The 17,589-nt window shown below is 43.3% G+C and overlaps 1 long non-coding RNA gene across 3 annotated transcripts; it reads left to right on the top strand.

The window, feature by feature from the left end:
• The first annotated feature begins 10,085 nt into the window (after window positions 1–10,085).
• Window positions 10,086–16,249, top strand: LOC143689680 (uncharacterized). 3 transcript variants are annotated; one of them, XR_013178886.1, is made up of 4 exons: window positions 10,086–10,340; window positions 10,767–10,911; window positions 12,271–12,472; window positions 14,085–16,249. It is a non-coding gene; the product is annotated as an uncharacterized LOC143689680 (long non-coding RNA). The 3 variants fall into 3 exon arrangements; XR_013178883.1 differs by having other exon boundaries at window positions 10,733–10,911; XR_013178885.1 differs by having other exon boundaries at window positions 10,086–10,377.
• The last annotated feature ends 1,340 nt before the right edge of the window (window positions 16,250–17,589 follow it).

Below are 17,589 nucleotides of genomic sequence, written 5' to 3'. Positions count from 1 at the left end.
TCCCAGTTAAGGAACTAACAAGAGGTTACTTTCACTCAAGGAAGGCCGATGGGTCAGGAACAGCTTTGTCAGCTGGGAAGTCACTTGGCTGGCATCTGTTGGTCCCTTGCTCTTGGGCTCCATTGCTTTCAGCATGTGTTCTTGTGGGGGTTCCTTACTTTGTTACTCTGGGGCTGGCTTTCATCCCTTGGCTTCCCTTGGCTCTCTCTAGGTTCTGACTTGCTTAACATCTCATGGCAATGTCTGCTGGGCTCGAAGCATCTCCAAACATCCGTGTCTCTGTCTACATCTGAGTCAACTCTGCTGTGAAGTTTCTGTCAGCTCTGAGGAATCTGTCGTTCTGTAAGGCTCTGTCTGCTCTGAGCTCTCTCCAAAATGCCTCCTCTTTTAAAGGAGTTCGGTAAACAAATCAAGATCCGCCTGGAATGGGTGGAGTCACATCTCCACCAATCAACGATCACACCCACAATGGGGTGAGTCACATCTCCATGGAGATGATCTGATCAAAAGTTTCTACAGATGTTATTGAATCAGGATTAAAACCAAGTGCTGTTCCCACAAGTGTGAATCAGAATTAAAACATGGCTTTCCTGGGGTATATACTTTCAAACCGGCACAGGGGTATAGTTATATGTGTATTTTCTCTTCTTTACCAAGCAGACAATTAAGCAAAAATACTATAAGCCTCTTTCCTGCACTACCATTAAACCAGCAAATCCTATCATCACTCTAGTATGCTATGTACACCCACATTCTTCTCCTTTTATTCCCTCCGCATCACCAGTTTTGAAATTTGATAACATGTTGACTCGAGGAAGAATGTTGCAGAAATTGTGAACAAATACAGAGTTTTAATGAAAAAAAAATTGACCCATATAAAGACGTGTATCCTATAATCTATCACTTGAAGTTTCTTCTTTTTCCCACTATCCACAAAATTAGTCATGTGTGATTATGGTGGCATTAATCATGGGGACCATCCCCCCCTTTTTTTTTTCTTACATGGGCAGGCACCGGGAATCGAACCCGGGTCCTCTGGCATGGCAGGCGAGCATTCTTGCCTGCTGAGACACCGTGGCCCGCCCCCATCCCCTTTTAAATGGACCCTAAGTTAAGGAATCCACATGAAAAATATCAAGGTCAGGCTGCATAAACTATATTGATGGAAACTTCAATTCCGTTTAATTCACGTGTTTGTTGGTAACCTCCTGTATGACCCACCTTGTGGGCTACGCTATAGAAGCCAGTGTTAGAGTTCCTGCCCCAGGGGAGCTTTCAATCTCATTAGGTGAAGGCTATCTGTACATAGGAAACCCCAAGGAAGCAATATAAGGCATATATAATTCGGCTTTGAAACACCCCCTCATTTAATTCTGTAGGAATTCAGAAGAGGCTTAAATTAGGGGGACTGAAATAGTTGCAGAAAGAATTCTAAAACTATACTTGGACGAGCCCCAAGAAGTGGGGAAAGCATTAGAAGGTGGAACAGCAACATAGAAAAGGCTCTTCTGGGGAGACGGACATGACAGACAGGAAGGGGTGGAACGGGCTTGGAAGAGTGTGTGGTCATGAGGGAGAATGGATAAATCTGGGGCTGGACGCCTAGCAAGAGGGAAGACCCCTTAACTTCACTTGCCTCCTCGATCAAGTGGTACCTCTGCATCAGTGGCAGGTCTAAGTCTCAGACAGGTGTAATGGCAGAGGGGAGAAGAAGAGAGAGACGAGACGGGAGAGGAGAAAGGGAGGAGGGAGAGCAAGAGTCAAAAGTGAACAGGCTTATTTCATTAGAAACCTACTTATAACTAAGGCTTCTTAGGGCCACCCCAGCTTGGTGAAGCCCCTTCTTTATGTAGGCAGCGTCCCTGGGGACAAATACAGCTCCGCTGAGGTGTTTTGATCTTCTTAACCACTCTTTCCTAGGATCTCAAGGCCCCTTGAAGAAATTAGCATCTTCAGTCACCCTTAAGTTTGTACGGGGCCCCACCCAGATGTGAGGTCCCCTCTACAGCCTCTGGGAACCCCGTTCCCGGACCAAGCAGCTCAGCAGATGCCCTATTGCACAGTTAATTATTTTTCTTTGATACTGGCTTTTTAAATCTTTCAATACAACAGTTTTACTGTCTATGATAATTACCCTCTCTCAGATAACTCCTTTGAATCTAATGAGGCGTGGCAAGCTCTGCTTAACAAGGCAACAAATCATTAACTTCTTGCCTCTTTATTTGTCATCTTATCACATTCAATTACTGTATCGCCAGGCCCATACACAACCTGTCACTTGCCAGTGGCAGACAGTGTAACGGGATCTGCTGTCAGGTCGGCTCATGGGGAACTTAATAAACTTCGGGGCCACTCACAACCCTATATTTTTTGCTGCCCGCGGTCCGGGTTGAGTGCACTGTCAGGATAAATCAGTTTTCCACTCTCTGGGTAATAAGATCCTTAAGCAGGGACCTTTGCTTTCTCATTCCTTGCTTGCTGGAGATTGTAATATTTTGTCTCAAAAGTCCCTGAGAGAGAAGCAGTGAGAAGTAATGGAATGAGCATTGGCTTTAGTCAAAAAGCTTTGGGTCAGTCTAGCCAAGCTATTCTCTGCCTGTGTGGCTTTGGGAAAGTCATTTAACTTCTCTGAACTTATTGTTATATATACATTGCAACACACATTTCTGAGAGTTGTCCTGGAAGTTACATGGGATCATTGCTATCTAGGTTAACAAGCCACATCAGTCTGGAAGAGAAAGTAACATAATCCCCCTTTTAGTCTATTTTTAAAATGAATTAGGTTATAAATAAATATAGAGTCAAGGCAACCATCAAAAATCCTTTTCTTTAGCCCAAGACACCCCCCTGCCCCAACTCCATATTCTATATAACTGCTCCTCAGGTCACTCCGAAATAATTTGGAGAGTTCTTTGAGTTTATTTATTTAATCTAAACTTTTTTTCTTAGCATCTATCTACAGACACAACGACCTATAGTGTGCTCAATGGTCAACGAGGTAGGGATGGTCTCTGCACCTCTAGTGGGGGAGACAGACAGCCAACAAGCCAGTGCACTGTTAAAGGACTGCAAACAGTGAATCTTCAGGCAAAGAATAAGATTAGCAGAAAGTGGCTTGCTCTTCACTTCTGTATTCCCACCACCGAGTCCATCTAGGAGGGTCAAGTTCAAAGTTTCAAATACGTACATGTTGTTGGTTGAAAAGAGAGAGACACCTATGACCTCCAGGGACCTCCAGGGGAGGAGTCTCATTGCATGGCGGGTAGCAGAGAGCAGGACGACGTCTGCCACCAGGAGCAGCAGGCCTAGGGCACTGACCCATCCCTGGTTTGCAGATACTGGAATCACCAGCAAAAGCGTGACCCACACAAGCACTGGATGGAACAAGGTTTATTCAATAGAGGAGAGACCGAGCAAGGTCAGCTCCAATGGTGAGTGTCTACTGCCAACACAGGGATAGATGGTCTATTTGTCACACCCCTCTTGAGCTATAGTGGAAGGACACTGCTCCCTCCCACCAGGAACTGGTAAAACAGCAGATGTAAGCCAGGTGCCATAGAATAGATCAGCCTTAGCCAGACTATCTCCAGTGGATATTTACCTATGCTTGGGGTAAAAGGGAAAGACCTGCCATCTGCTGGGGTGAGGTTCACTTCAAGGCATCCCCAAGAAGGGAGTCAGTCTGCGTTCATCATGAGCAGCAGGCCAGCAGGGTCTACTGTGAGCTACAAGGAAAGGCAGTCCCCTACCACACACACTCTGGCCTTTGCAGAGAGGAAGGGGAGAGCTACTGGCCATTCTGAGGTCGCATGTATGGTGCGATGAAAAGTGCAAAAGATTTGGTGCCACAGATCCAAGCTCAATATCTAGCACCCTCACTTATTAGCAGTATCACCCTAGCCATGGCATAGAACTTACCACCTTGTCACCTGGCATAGAATTATTTATTCATTGTCAAAAGGAAGAGGATAATGCCACTTCAGGGGATTTTCTGTAAAGGCTAAATGAATTGAAGCATCTGAAAATTGTAGACTTTACAATACTATTGGGGATATTATGACTGTTTATTCATTTTTGGTCATTTCCTTGGTCTCTGGGTCAACAAAGCAATGACTTACGATAGAATGGAGTGTTCTTCAGTTGATTGATTAAGCTGTGATTTCCTATAATGCATGCTCTCTCCCTCTGTTCTCTTTTTATACCCATATTCTTGCTTTGCTGCCAAGTGTATAGCCAAGTCTGTTTCTATAAATGAACCTCAGAAGCAAGATCACAGGAACGGCTTGCCATCCCATCAGGGTGGCTGCTGTAATTATAAAACTTTAATCTCAAGCACATATCTTTAGCAGAGGGCCAGGCTTAATCTGAGCACATAGATTTCTTCTGTTTTTGGAAGATACAATGTCAAATCATTTGTAACAGGTGTTTTCCAGGTTATCATCCAATGGCTTTGATCAGTTTGCCATAAACACTAACAAACTACCACTCTATGCCCAGGGCTCTGGCAAGACAACTGGACGGTTACCTTCCAAAGTTCTGCCTTTAAGAGATTTCAAACAGAGTCGAGAGGTCATTCTGGAAGTTACTCTATCTTCAGCCAGATATTGCAAATTGTTACAGTATGCAAAGCCCCCACCAACAGTATTCCCGAAAACTCTAAAGAAACCCTGGGCTCTATCTAAGACTGTTTTTCCTTGGGGGTTGGGGCGGTGAAGTGGGGGACAGGAATTGAACCCGGGTATGGTGGTTAGGTTCAGGTGTCAACTTGGCCAGGTGATGGTGCCTAGTTCTGTTGCTTTGGATTTGAATCAATAGCTTGTGAAACTCATCTATGGCTGATTACATCCGCAGTCTCTAAGGGGAGTGCCTTCCTCAATGAGTGATGTTTAATTTAATTCATGGGAAGCTTCAAAGAGAGAGCTCAATGCAGCACAGCCCAAGCAGCTTAGCATATCTTACCTCAGCACTCTCAGCTCAGCCCAGATCTTTGGAGATGCAGAAAGGAATCACCCCAGGGAAAGTTGTTGGAACCCAGAAGCCTGGAGAGAAGGCCAGCAGAGATCACCCTGTGCCTAAGTAGGAGAGACAATCATTTTGAAAGATAATGAAGGATGCTAATAGAGAGGGAGAAGGGAAGTTCAGTAAAGCATTGAAAAAAGCAAGAGGAGCCTGGAGAGAAGGCCAGCAGAGGTGCCAGTCTCTCCTAGAACATCAGCCAGTTTCATTCCTCTACCCCAAAAGGTCGACATCTCTTTCCAGCATGAAGAAGTTAAAATGGTCATTGCCCAGAGAGAAAGATCTAATGAGAGGAAGAGGTATAATGAGGAAATTAGGTTCTAACAAATGATCATGAGTACTGACTCATCGCACAGAAATTCCTTTGTAATTTCTAGTGTATTAGAATAGTTAGAAGGAAATATCTGAAATTAGTTGAACTGTAATCTAGTAGCCTTGATCTTTGATAATGTTTGCATAACTATATAGCTTTTACCATGTCACCACGTGATTGCAAAAATCTTGTGACTGATGCTCCCTTTATCCAGTGTATGTGTAGATGAGTAATAAAGACAAAAAAATAATGTGGGGGAATAAGGAATATGGGATATTTTGGGTGTTCTTTTTAGTTTTTATTTCTTTTTTTTTAGAGTAATGAAAATGTTCTAAAATCGACTGTGGTGATGAATCCATAACCATATGATGATATAATAAGCCATTGACTGTGTACTTTGGATGGATTATATGGTGTGTGAAAACATCTCAATAAAATTGCATTTTAAAAAAGTCTTGCCTTAGATCAAAGCAGAGAAGCTTGGAGGAGAAGGGTGGGGATGGAGTGCTCTGCAAAGCGTGGTGAACGCTTGGTATCTCCACCATATTTTGAAGCCTTCTGGCCCCCAAAGTGACCAGAACCACTAGAAAAACCACCTGGTCTGTCACCCTGTCTGCCACTTAGAGCACCCAAATGTTGCTCCTGGGGTGTTTCTTTCTTGCCTGTCCCGCATGACCTGGATGTTTCTTTCCCTTGTCAATGAGGGAAACGAGACAGGAGATGTCCCGGCCCCATGGCTTGTGTGCCCTGCTCTTGGTTAACAAAGCTGCATGACTCTGAGCTCCCAACTTTACTTGGAAACTGCAGAGCCATAACTTGGCATTTAATTTTCTCACCCCAAAGAGAGTCCAACTGGAAGCCAAAGTGAGGGGTCACACCTTAGACTCCCATTTATCTTAGCTTTCAACTCCCCGACGGCAGGAACAATGTTTGTCCTGTTCTCCATATCACACTGTTTGGTGCAGTGCCTGGTATGAAGCAACACCCAGAAAGAATTTATCGAATGCATGCATGATGCTTGAGCTTGAGTACAACCCCTGCCCAGAGCTATGGACCTTGTGAACCTTTTAACGACAAGGGTCTCCATGAAGGAGAGCCAAGCCCTAAGTCCCGAGTGTCCCTCTCTCTCTCGGCTGAGATTTGTTTTAGTTCTTCTAGCGTCAACCTTCCTGGCAATGTTGACACATTTCATCATTTGTCTTTCTGATGAAATTCATATTTATTGATTAATCCATTTTCTCTTTCAACATTACCCACTATGTCCCAGGCACTGTTCTTTTTTGAATACATAAAGTATTTATATGATTCAAAGATCAAAATTAGGTGAAAAGGCATAAACTAAGACATTTCACCCTATATGGGAGCCATATCTGCACACAGATATTTTCCTCAATATTTTTTATAGTTGTAGTGAATCCCATTGCCATATATCACATATGCCTTTGTTTATGTAATCAATTCTCTGTTGCTGGGCACGCATGGGTAGTTTCTAATTGTTTGATATTGTAAACCAAACAATGCCACAGTGATTAATTTTGCACTTGTGCTATTTCGTCCACATGCAAGTGAAGTTGCAAAATAAATTTCCAGAGGTGGATTACTAGAGCCAAGGGTAGATGTGTCTGTCTTTTTGGGTAGACCAGATTTCCTTCAATTGGGGTTTACCATCCTGTGCTCCCCTGGTCATGTGTGGGGTCCGGGCTGGGTCCTGAGACGTGGGGACGCAGTGGGGACCAAGGCTGACACCGGCTCCTGTCTCAGGAGGCACTCATTCTAGTGTAGGCAGCCTGATGGACCTCAAGTTCAAACACAAAGATGATTTCAAGTAGTGATAAAATGCTAAGGAAACATGACCCTGTGAGGGATAGTTTGGGGATAGGGTGGCTGAGGGTGAGCACTGTTACACAGGGTGGTTGAGGCTCCATGGGGGTGGGGAAGAATGTTCTAGATGGCGTTCGGAACAACACAGCAAAGAGGGTTGGAGTCCTGGAAAACACTCCATACCCAGCTCACCCAGAGAGCTTCCAGAGACACAGGGGATCAGCTAGGAACAGGGCTCAGCACTGAGATTTCTGTTGTACATCAATCAGGGACCGTTTGAATTTCATTGTTCTCATGTCCCCAACCTGCAGACGCTGGAGAAGGATGTAAGATGGAGAAAAGGCAACCTCTGTGCGCTACTTAGAATTGGGATTTTCTGTTGTTTGCACATAACATCTTTTTCATAATATTTTTAAATGTTCCAGCATCTAGCAGTTATTTAACATTTTTCGACTAAAAAAAATCAACCTACGTTGGGAAGAAGATGGAAACAAGATGAAAATAGCTAGAACTTATGGCACAGTTCTGTGAGCACCCTATGATTCCAATGTCCAAGGAAAATTGAAACAGAGAGCACGCTTATGGAAGAGGATGAAATTGAGGGTCTCTGACGTCTGGAAATGACCTTTCTCTAAAAAACTTCAGTGACAAAGGAGGCTCAACTCATCTTCACTGCCCCTCCCCAACCAGGTTATGAAATGGTTCCATTGTTTTTCAACTACAACAATGCGCTTTCATAGTTGAGAATGAATCTCATCTTTTACTCAGCAATAGGAAATAATTAATGCCTCTTAACAAATGAGTGCATAAATTCATCAGAGGCTAACCCATGTACTTTGCTTCCCCTGTTGATGCAGGTCATCTCAGAACTTCTACCTTCCTGATGTCCAACAACTTATTGGAAGGATTGGCTAGATTTACCCCATGTCAAAGACTGCGCACTTCTGACTATCTCTACTCTACCGTATTTCTAAGGGTAATTATCAGAAAGATGAGAGCTTGCTGCTTGATAATTTTATAACAAATGAATGAATGTTAACAAGCATTGACAAGGATAGGAGAAATGGAAACCACGTCCCATTGTTGGTGGGAATGTAAAATGGGGCAGCCCCTGTGGAAAACAATTTGGCAGTTCCTATATAAAAGTTAAACATCTCATTACCATATGACCTGGCAACCCCACTTCTTGGCATATACCCCAAATAATTGAAAGCAGGGACTCAAACAGATATTTACACACCGATGTCCACCACAGCATTATTCACAGTAGCCAAATGCCCATCAACAGAAAAATGGATAAACATAATGTGATAGATACATACAGTGGAATATTATTCAGCCATGAAAAGGAATGAAGTTCTGATACGTGCAACAACAAGGGTGAACTTTGAAGACATCAGTGAATTGATGTAAGCCACACACAAAAGGACAAATATCGCAGGCTCTCACTCACATGAAATACCTACGATAAGCCATATGCAATTCACAGAGACAATAATCGATTTCAGGTCACCAGGGGCCAATGGGAGAGGATAGGGAGGCCACGCTTAACGGGTGCAGAGCTTCTGTTTGGGGTGACGAAGGCTTTATAATGGATGGTGGTGACGGTGGCACGGCATCGTGAATGTGATTACATGCTTGAAAATAGTTAAAATGGGACGTTTTATGACGCGTATATGTTATCACAATAAAAACAAAAACTTTTAGAGATGTGTCTTGAAATCTTAATAAGTGACAATAGAGGGCACAGAAATGAGGATAATGCAATAGAAAGTATCTCTGCCACAAAGCAGTGAACTGTGAAAGCTGACAGTGAAAATATATATCCATTAGTGTCATTTAAGACGCTTTCTTTTATACTTAACACATTGTTTTTTCTTTTATTTAGGGTGCCTTGCAGCAGTAATCCACTAGATGGTGCCATCCATCTGTTTATCTGACAGCATGCGTGCCTTGCACTAGATTGAATCTAATTTTGAGACTTGAAAGCTAGAGGGCAAGATTTCCTTAGAAATAACATCAATTTCTTAAAAGACCTCTTGGCTTGGAAAATACTTAGGAAGCTTGAAATCTTCAAGTTGCAAGGCTCAGCTTGCAGCAAGCAGACACACATGTGAGGGAATTTTATAACAATTCACAAAGATTTTTAGCAATTTATTTACAGATTAATTAAAATTTTAAAAAATGTTATAACAGATGCCCTATGGAGAGTGGATGACTTATCACAAATGATTTCCAGAAAGTGAGGCCATCAAGGAAAAACCTCGCTAATTTTCAATAAGGTTCGCTGTTGCCTTGGAAAATGCATCTTAGATCTTGTGCTTTATCTACCAATGATTCCCCGCAGTGAAATTGGGATTGGTCCTTGCAGGGCCTTTCCTCCATCCGCACGGTGGGCGGGAGCGGAGCAGAGGCTCCCGCCTGTGAGCCTGGTAGAGACCCCTCACATGGAAGTCATAATAACCACTTCGGGAAGCATCTGCTGTGGCTCTGTGAGCAGTGGTCAGGTTTCAAGGCCTTTCCCTGTGTTTGAACTCGCAGACCTGAGCCGGCACGAAGCCTTGTCTGCCCCATGTGGGGGTGTGGTGGCAGCTTTAGTGGACGGTTTGTTCTTACCCTCTTCCATGACCCCCGGCTGTCCAGGGCTCTTTCCCTTCCTTTCCTCTACCTCCTCCTTTGTCCCCTCTCTTCCTCACCACGCCCCTATTTTACTCCCCTTGCGACCTCTGCTAGAACAGTTGGCCATTTATTCCTCTGTAATTTCCCTCCTTTTTTTTCAGATTTTCCTCTAAAATTAAACAAAAATCATGATCTCTGTGGGTGGGGTGTGTATGAGTGTGTATAGGGACGGTTGCTTCCGATTTGCAAAGAACCAACCTGGCCCTGCTGAGCTATAGCTGACCCGGCACCGGAAGGGGCGCGGGGGTCACACGCAGGCTCGGTAAGAGGTGCTCTCCCGTGCAGTGGTACCAGGCTGATAAATGCGGGATGACAGCTTTCCACAGACCACCCCAGGAGCCTGTTGACTTTCATTAATACCCAAGTCAGTTTCTCAGGAAGGCGGTTCAGACACCTATAGGGTAGGGATTTGGGGAAACATACCACCCACCTCCATTTGTGTGTGGCCTCCCTAACTCTGTCTGATGCCACGGTCCCTCTCTGCAGCGATCCCTGTGTCCACCTATCTGAGGTACCTTCGCGGGCTGGCTACATTCACCAGGCGGATGGTGGGTCACGTGTGCTAAAAAGTGGTCATCTAGGTTGCCTTCAAAACCTGATTTTGTTTTTTTAAATTATAGGGGGCATGGGGGAGTGAGAGGGAATACGTGCAGCCTATGCAAGAGGGGTGGAGTTTTACAGCCCAAGTAAAAGACTGTTGTGTTCATTTTATTTAGCAAGAAAGATGATGTGAAGAAGATGATATATAGACATACAGATACAGGTAGATGATAGATTAGATAGATAGACAGATAGATAGAGAGATATAAACAGATAGATGAATAGACATGCTCCAGCTTACATTTCATACCCATTTAAGGACAATTCAAAGAAAACGCACAACTAATTTATTTACCTTCACAGAGAAATCCTATTACCAAGTGGGTTGTTTGTATAGTTCTCGTCAGGTTCCTCGTCTTGTGAGAGTATCTCAGCCAGGTGCTGTGGGCGCGTGGAGGTGTTGGGAGCAGCCCGGAGAAGGGAGCACCGCGTAGGAGCAGCAGGTCCTGTCTCTGAACATTTATCTGCAGCCGCAGAGCACAGTAAGAACGTAGAGACGCAACTATAAATACAGCATCGCTTCTGCCTTTACATGACCGACTCTGACTTAAGATACCTCCAAGGGGAACCGGTGGGCATCTCCACACTCCCGCAGGGAATTGTGGGGGTGGCGGGTCTGAGGGCATCCCCTGCTGGGCTACCCAGATGGGAAGGCATCACCGATAGCTGGTGTTCGGCGGCTCTTTTGTCCAGACATGAAAACATTCAACTTGTGATCCCATTAGAAAATGCCCTAGATAAACTTCTCTAGGGGCTGAGCTTTAGGGAGCTGTGCGTCCTGAAAGCTGGTGTATGTGCCCTGAATAAGCCACTTAGAAAATAATATTGATGAATTAAGGCCAGATCCACGAAGCCCTTCTGCTTTTTAAAGTGGCGCCCCAACAACAGATTGCTGGGTAGGTGCAATGGGCTCACCTGATTATAATGCACATGCTTCAAATACTTTTACTGAAACTGATCGGGCCTTGAGAAACAGGGAGGCTGTGCAAGTGCCTCGTGGGGAGAAAATGGAGATCGCTTCAAAGGTTTTAGTCTTGTGATTAAGAAGAAGAAAAAGAGAAAAGACTCCCAAAGTTATAGGGTGCAAGTCTGGGTCTTTCTTTTTGACATCCTTGCCCAAGACTTCTCTTACCTCAATAAATCTAGAAACATTGTCGCGGTATTCTTTTTCCTTTTCTTCTAATGAAATGTTTTAAGGAAAGTAAAGGAAGTAAAACATCCTTGGGGAACCTGGAATCTGGTTAGATTTTACCACTTCCAATGTGTGGAACTGAAGAAGATGGAAAGATTTGACCAGTTTCCAGAAGGTTGTTTTTTCTCAAAGTTAATTTATGTTTGTATTGCTTATTATTCCTGATTATTTCAAATATGCTCATTTGGGGGGTATTTATTTTTAGTTTATAAGATAACCTTCAACATAAAATAATTTATTTTTCCTATTCCTGTTCTCACACCACAAATGACAGTCAAAAGAGATAAATCTAATATTTACAAAAGGTCATAAAACTATTTCAGAAATACTTGCATGAACTTTGGCTTATTTTTAAAAATACCATTGGTTTGGGTAAATACATGATGTCCAAATTTCTAGTTTTTCCACTGTCTTGATGAGCAGTCTGAGGACATTTCGTAAACCCTCTCCTCCTGAAATTCCTTACTTGGTGAAGATAAAATGGCATTACTACTTAACGATCAGAGTTATTAGGAAAATGAATAAAATATAAATATTATTATTTAATTCTTCCATTGAAGGCATTGGGACAGATAAGTGTCATGACAAACAAAGGCTTATAATATATATTTTATGCTCATCTCATTCATTTCTAAATATTTTCCCCCAGGAATGCCATAGGATAGAATACTTTTGCAGATCGATGGTATAGAACAGTACAACGTGGACTAAAGTCATTTAATAAAAGTTTGGCATCTATAGAAACCTATTTCTAGGTTATACGATACCTCAAAGCAAGCAATAGGGGCCTCTGCATACACTTCACTCACAAACACAGATGAGACTTTACAGAAAAGGACACTTACTCTCTGGTGAGTATACAGACTTGATCTTTAAAATACGCAATTGTCTTTATAACTAAAATTAATGGAATTTTTCATGAAAACATACAATTTTCATTAATTGCTATACAACTGAAAATGTGGCAATTAACAATTAACAATGCTAAGTGCCTCTATAATTGATCATCAGTCTTTCTCTGCACTTTTTAGGCCGGAAAACCTGATGTCATGTTGATAACCTTTTCTTTTCCTACAATCCTTATTCATTTGGCTAATAGCATTTAATATTGAATGAACACAGCCTTGGGAAAACACTTCAATTCATTTTCTCTATATATGCTGCATTGCATTTTGCTTTTGATCTGTGAAAATGGATTGGTCAGTTTCTTTGTAAGCTGTAAGAGATGTGGTGGTTACCAGAAAGGGGAAATGCTGGTCAAGAGTATCCATCCCAATACCTACGACTGGTGACCTCCCACCGTGTCCAGACAGACACTGTGCTAGGTTTGAGACACACAGAAAATTAATGTCTCTGCCCTCTGCTTTTGGATATATGACTCAAGGCCAGCCATCTGATTCTCTAGTCCCGGTCCCTAGAGCCCATCTTTTCTGTTTATTCCCAAGTGTAACTGCCCAGCTTCCTTTGCTTTTGAAAATACTTTTTCATTCATTTATCCATCCAACAAGTCTTTCCTGAGCTTTTACTATTTGCCAGCAAACGTACTGGGTACCAAGGATAAAAGGCAATCAAAACCAGACCTGATTCCCAAACAGGGAACTTACAATGTAGCGGGGGAGAAGGATGCTCATCAAAGAATCATCCCAGGGCGCACAGGTAGTTCAGTGGTAGAATGCTCGCCTGCCATCCATGCGCCATGTGGGAGGCCCGGTCCGACTCACCAACCATGTACCCACAACCCCGACCCACACCCCACACCCCTCCCCCCAAAAAAGAATCATCCCCAATGAAAACTGCACCCATGGCAAGTGCTCTGAAAGAGAAGTGGGTGCTCTGAGTCTTGTGAGAGTCTGGGATCTGAAGTATCCCAGATCCCAGAAGTATCCCAGGATCTGAGGAGGGGCTAAGTCAGCACAGGGGAAGGGAAGCCCTGTCCCTCCTCTAGGAGCTGAGAAGCAGATGGTAAGGCTAGGGAAAGAGGATAGGATGGGAGAGGAGGGGCTTTGTTTAACAGTTTTATATAAGAAAGGGGGGCACGTGGCAAACCATGGAGATCCATACAGGAATTAACCTGGACAGGTGGTGACAGGATCAGAGTAGGATTTTGAAATGAATATGTGGAGAACCCACTAAAGGAAGCTTTGCTACAGGTAATAATGCCAAAGGATTTGTCGGGCTGCACGTGCCTAGAGGCATAAGTGAAGGACTTGTGTGGGATGGTGTCCCGTGGTCTCTGAGGGGAGAGCACCCATCCTAGCAGTCAGGAATTGCTGGTCTGGGTCCTCACACACCTTAAGAATAGGCCACTAGATGTGAGGATGTAGTTACTTCCAGTAGAAAACCTGAAGTAAATAATATAGACTACATTCATTCTCTTTCTGTAGTAAGCTAGGAACACATAACAGAGTAAAATGGTAGAAGAAAATATTATTGTGGGTTCTCAAAATTCTTCTCATTTTGCAGGCTGTTCCTTCCACAAGGACAGAACCCACATTTATCTGCTCATACTTGAGCCTCAATGTCTGGAAATGACACACCCTTGTCCTTCATCCAAAGAGCAATGGGGAAAAACCTGTTCCATTTAACAAAACAGAACTGCCGTTGCAAAACTGTTCACCAGTGTAAACCCTTGAATTCTTTTGAAGGTTTTACACCTGGGAAGCCAGTGAAAGAACGCCATGCTTTCCACCCTGGAGACACGCTGATGGGTTTTTCTGGATGGGCGAAGCCCACAGGTGTTGGCTTAGCAGCTCCTGCTTCTTTTCCTCTCTTCATAGTTCCCTGATGAGCTTTGCTGTGGATGCCACTCTGGAGAGACTGCTCACATGGTTTGCAGTGAAACTGGCATCATGATAGTGGGATGTCACCAATATTTTTTGTTGGTGTTTGGAGAGTACAGTAGGTAACCAAAAATCTAGCCTTGGTGTCTGAAAAGGGGACACTGACGTGAAGTTCCTGTTGACTCACTCAGCGCCATTATCTTCACACCGTGGGCCTTCATAGAAGGTTCTTTGTCCATGGTTGTGCCTCCTGGGTTCGGTTAACAATGGCAGTCTCAGTGGCTAATATCACCACTGTGTTGATGAAACAGAATTCACTTGCAAAGAGCAGAATCTGCTCTAGTTTAAACGGAAAGGGTTTTATTACAGGGCATTAAATGACTCCCACATTCATTGGTGGGACTGAAGAAATTGAAGAAACAAGGCTGAGTTTCCAAGAACTACTCTCAAAGCTACACCAAATGGGCCACCAAGAAGGCTGCTACGCTGTCAACACCGGGAAGTGTCTGCCCTTCAGGGATGACTCGGGAAGTGCACTGCTTTTCCCACACCAGCTCCAGCAAAAAGGAGACCTTGCACCCTGCCTCCTCCCCTCTATTTCAGTTCTAAATGCATGTCCCAAGCCATGGCTTCTGACTGGAAATACTTAGATTTCCTCAGTGCACTAGTTGTAAGGGAGTCTAACAACTGTGCCCTTTCAAGCCCTGCAAAGCAGAAAGTTACTCCAGAGGGAGGCTAGAATAGGTGCTGAGTGAGTGGGCCGGCCTGCAGAATCAGTCATAGGCATCTCTAGAGACATCCTTGTGAAATTAAAAGAACTCTTCTCAGTCTATTTAAAGGTCAGAGATAAAGTACTCACTGTCGTTGTTCTTAGTTTTCCCTGTTATTATTAAGTCTTGATGGAAGATAAATAATTCGATTTAAATTCTGTCTTAGATGTGGGGGGGAAATATTTCCATTATCACCATGACCGTTTAGGGTTACTAAAACAAAAGCAGGGCCAAAAACTCACAAGGAAGATCTTACTGAGAAGTTTCTCCTAGTCGTGCTCATGAGGTGTTCACTGAGATTTTGTGAAATAGTGATTTTAAGTTCCCATCTTTCCTCGTAAATATAAGTTTCCCATTGTATGTCCTTTTTCCCAAATTAATACAAAGCAACCAATTTCCAAGGTGTTTAGTTTCTCTCGAAATTTCCTGAGGTACTACTCCCACTGAAATTTGACCACTGAGTCGCTCTCCAGGTTACAATTACTAATTGAAATACAGAATGTAAGAATCCTTCACATTTCCATAGCGCTTTATATTCCAAAATGTTTTTCTATCTGCTGTGTTCTTTGTTCCTCAGGACCACCCCTGAGGTTATTCTTGTACTGCAGCTGAAGGAAGCAGGGTATGGAAGCTTGGGTTCATTAAACTCCTCCCTCTCTCTAAGACAGTGATCAGCTCTGGGGACAGCATCCCATTCTCTTCACTCAATTCCAATTTGATTTCCTCCTCTCCGTAGCCTGCACACCCTAGGTTTTGTCCCAGTTTACATCTCATAATTCCAGACTGCAAGATTAACAGTAAAACATTAACCCTTAGGCAAGTCTCTCCCTTGATTCGTAACATCTCCTTAGAGTTATCTCCAATGGGTTGTGAAGTTTGCCGGAAGTTAATTTTAATTCAGGTGGAGAGGGAACAAATAGCATTAGAAAGCTACCCTTCTGATTTAATATTTCTCACACCGTCCCACAAGGGGGCAACAAGAGGTCTTCGCGTAGCTGAAAATTTTAGCACACTCTATCTTGGGATAGTTAGACATTTTTAATTCGTAACTAGCTTCGATATTTATGAGCTTTGTAATGACATTTCAAGACCATTTGCTATAGTATCTTATTTGGTAAAACTTCTGTTTTAACCCACCTAGTTTGAACTGTTTTCTCAACAGGAGTAGATGCTGGACGTAAGGTTGAATTCCTTCACCCCCTTTTTGTCTTGTCCCTCCCTTGCTGTAGTCTGTGCTGGTATTTTCTTATAATTTGATTCCTTTAATGTTTATTAGGCCCTCTCCTCCTACAGCTATGCCTCACTCATATTTTTCATGTATCCTGCCTGTAACAACCCCAAGAACCAAGGCTACTGCTGCCGAAAACTACAGGTTCGCTGCCCTATGGGCACAGAAATCAATGTATTGACCCCATGGCTTTATTTTACTGCCGCCAAGAAAGGAGACAGGAGTAAGAAAAATCTCAAATCTGTCTCCCCGAGTCTAATGAGTTTAGGCTTTTATGGATTCAAACAAGGGGAGGTGGAGTTGTTACCATGACAATAACACATGACTAAGCTAAAATAGTTTAATTTGCTTGTTAATTTACAATAACAAGTATAAACAACTATACACAGTGGCTACATCATGATAATGTTAATTTAATGTTATAAGTGCCTTAGAGGAAGGGGACCCCCCCATATATATGTCTTTGTATTCCCGACAAGCACTGTTAAATGGGCTTATCCTAGTAACTGTGTGTTAGGGGAGAGGGTACAAAGCGGCCCATCCAACAGTTGTTGAATGAATGAATGAATGAACACACAAGATGGTGCACGACGATCATGGACTCTTGTGTCCAGTACCCTTTCCGGCTGAATGACTTTTCACTCCTGGAAACAATGCCCATATCTTTAAGTCTTGACTTTTCCCTTGAGAGTTACAAACCTTGTTTCTGATCTCAACCTCAATTAAATTACTTGGAGGCCCCAGAACAGTGGTTCCTAGTCTGTGGTTCACATTTCCTCTGGAGCTTTTGAAAAATGAAATGCCCGGGCCTCACTTCTAGAGGCTCAGATTCAGCAGGTCTGACGTGTGGGTCAAAGTGTCAGTAGGTTTGAAGGTACCTCTGAGGCACATCAAGTGATGAAAACCATCATCCTAAAGTCAGGATTCAAGGGATCCACACTGCTGTACTTCACAAGGGCATGAAAGTAGTTTTATTTTTGTGCTTCTTTGCAAGAAGCTTTGTGCTGAAAGGGAAACATGTCTATTTTTTATTTTACTGCCTACGTAGGGGGCACTTCCCCAATTACCCTTTTGGAGAGTATTTCAGCCCTGGCCCATGACTGGGGCTTGGCTAACCGGTGAGTTTCTCCCTGAAGTACATTGGTACCCACTTGCCCTCGGCCCCCTGATTTTACTGGATATTGAAGGGG

This window comes from Tamandua tetradactyla, chromosome 7, assembly GCF_023851605.1.
Source record: "Tamandua tetradactyla isolate mTamTet1 chromosome 7, mTamTet1.pri, whole genome shotgun sequence".
In the NCBI taxonomy this organism is placed as follows: Eukaryota; Metazoa; Chordata; class Mammalia; order Pilosa; family Myrmecophagidae; genus Tamandua; species Tamandua tetradactyla.
Note: the sequence above shows the minus strand (reverse complement) of the source record. Positions and strands in the feature narration are given on the sequence as shown.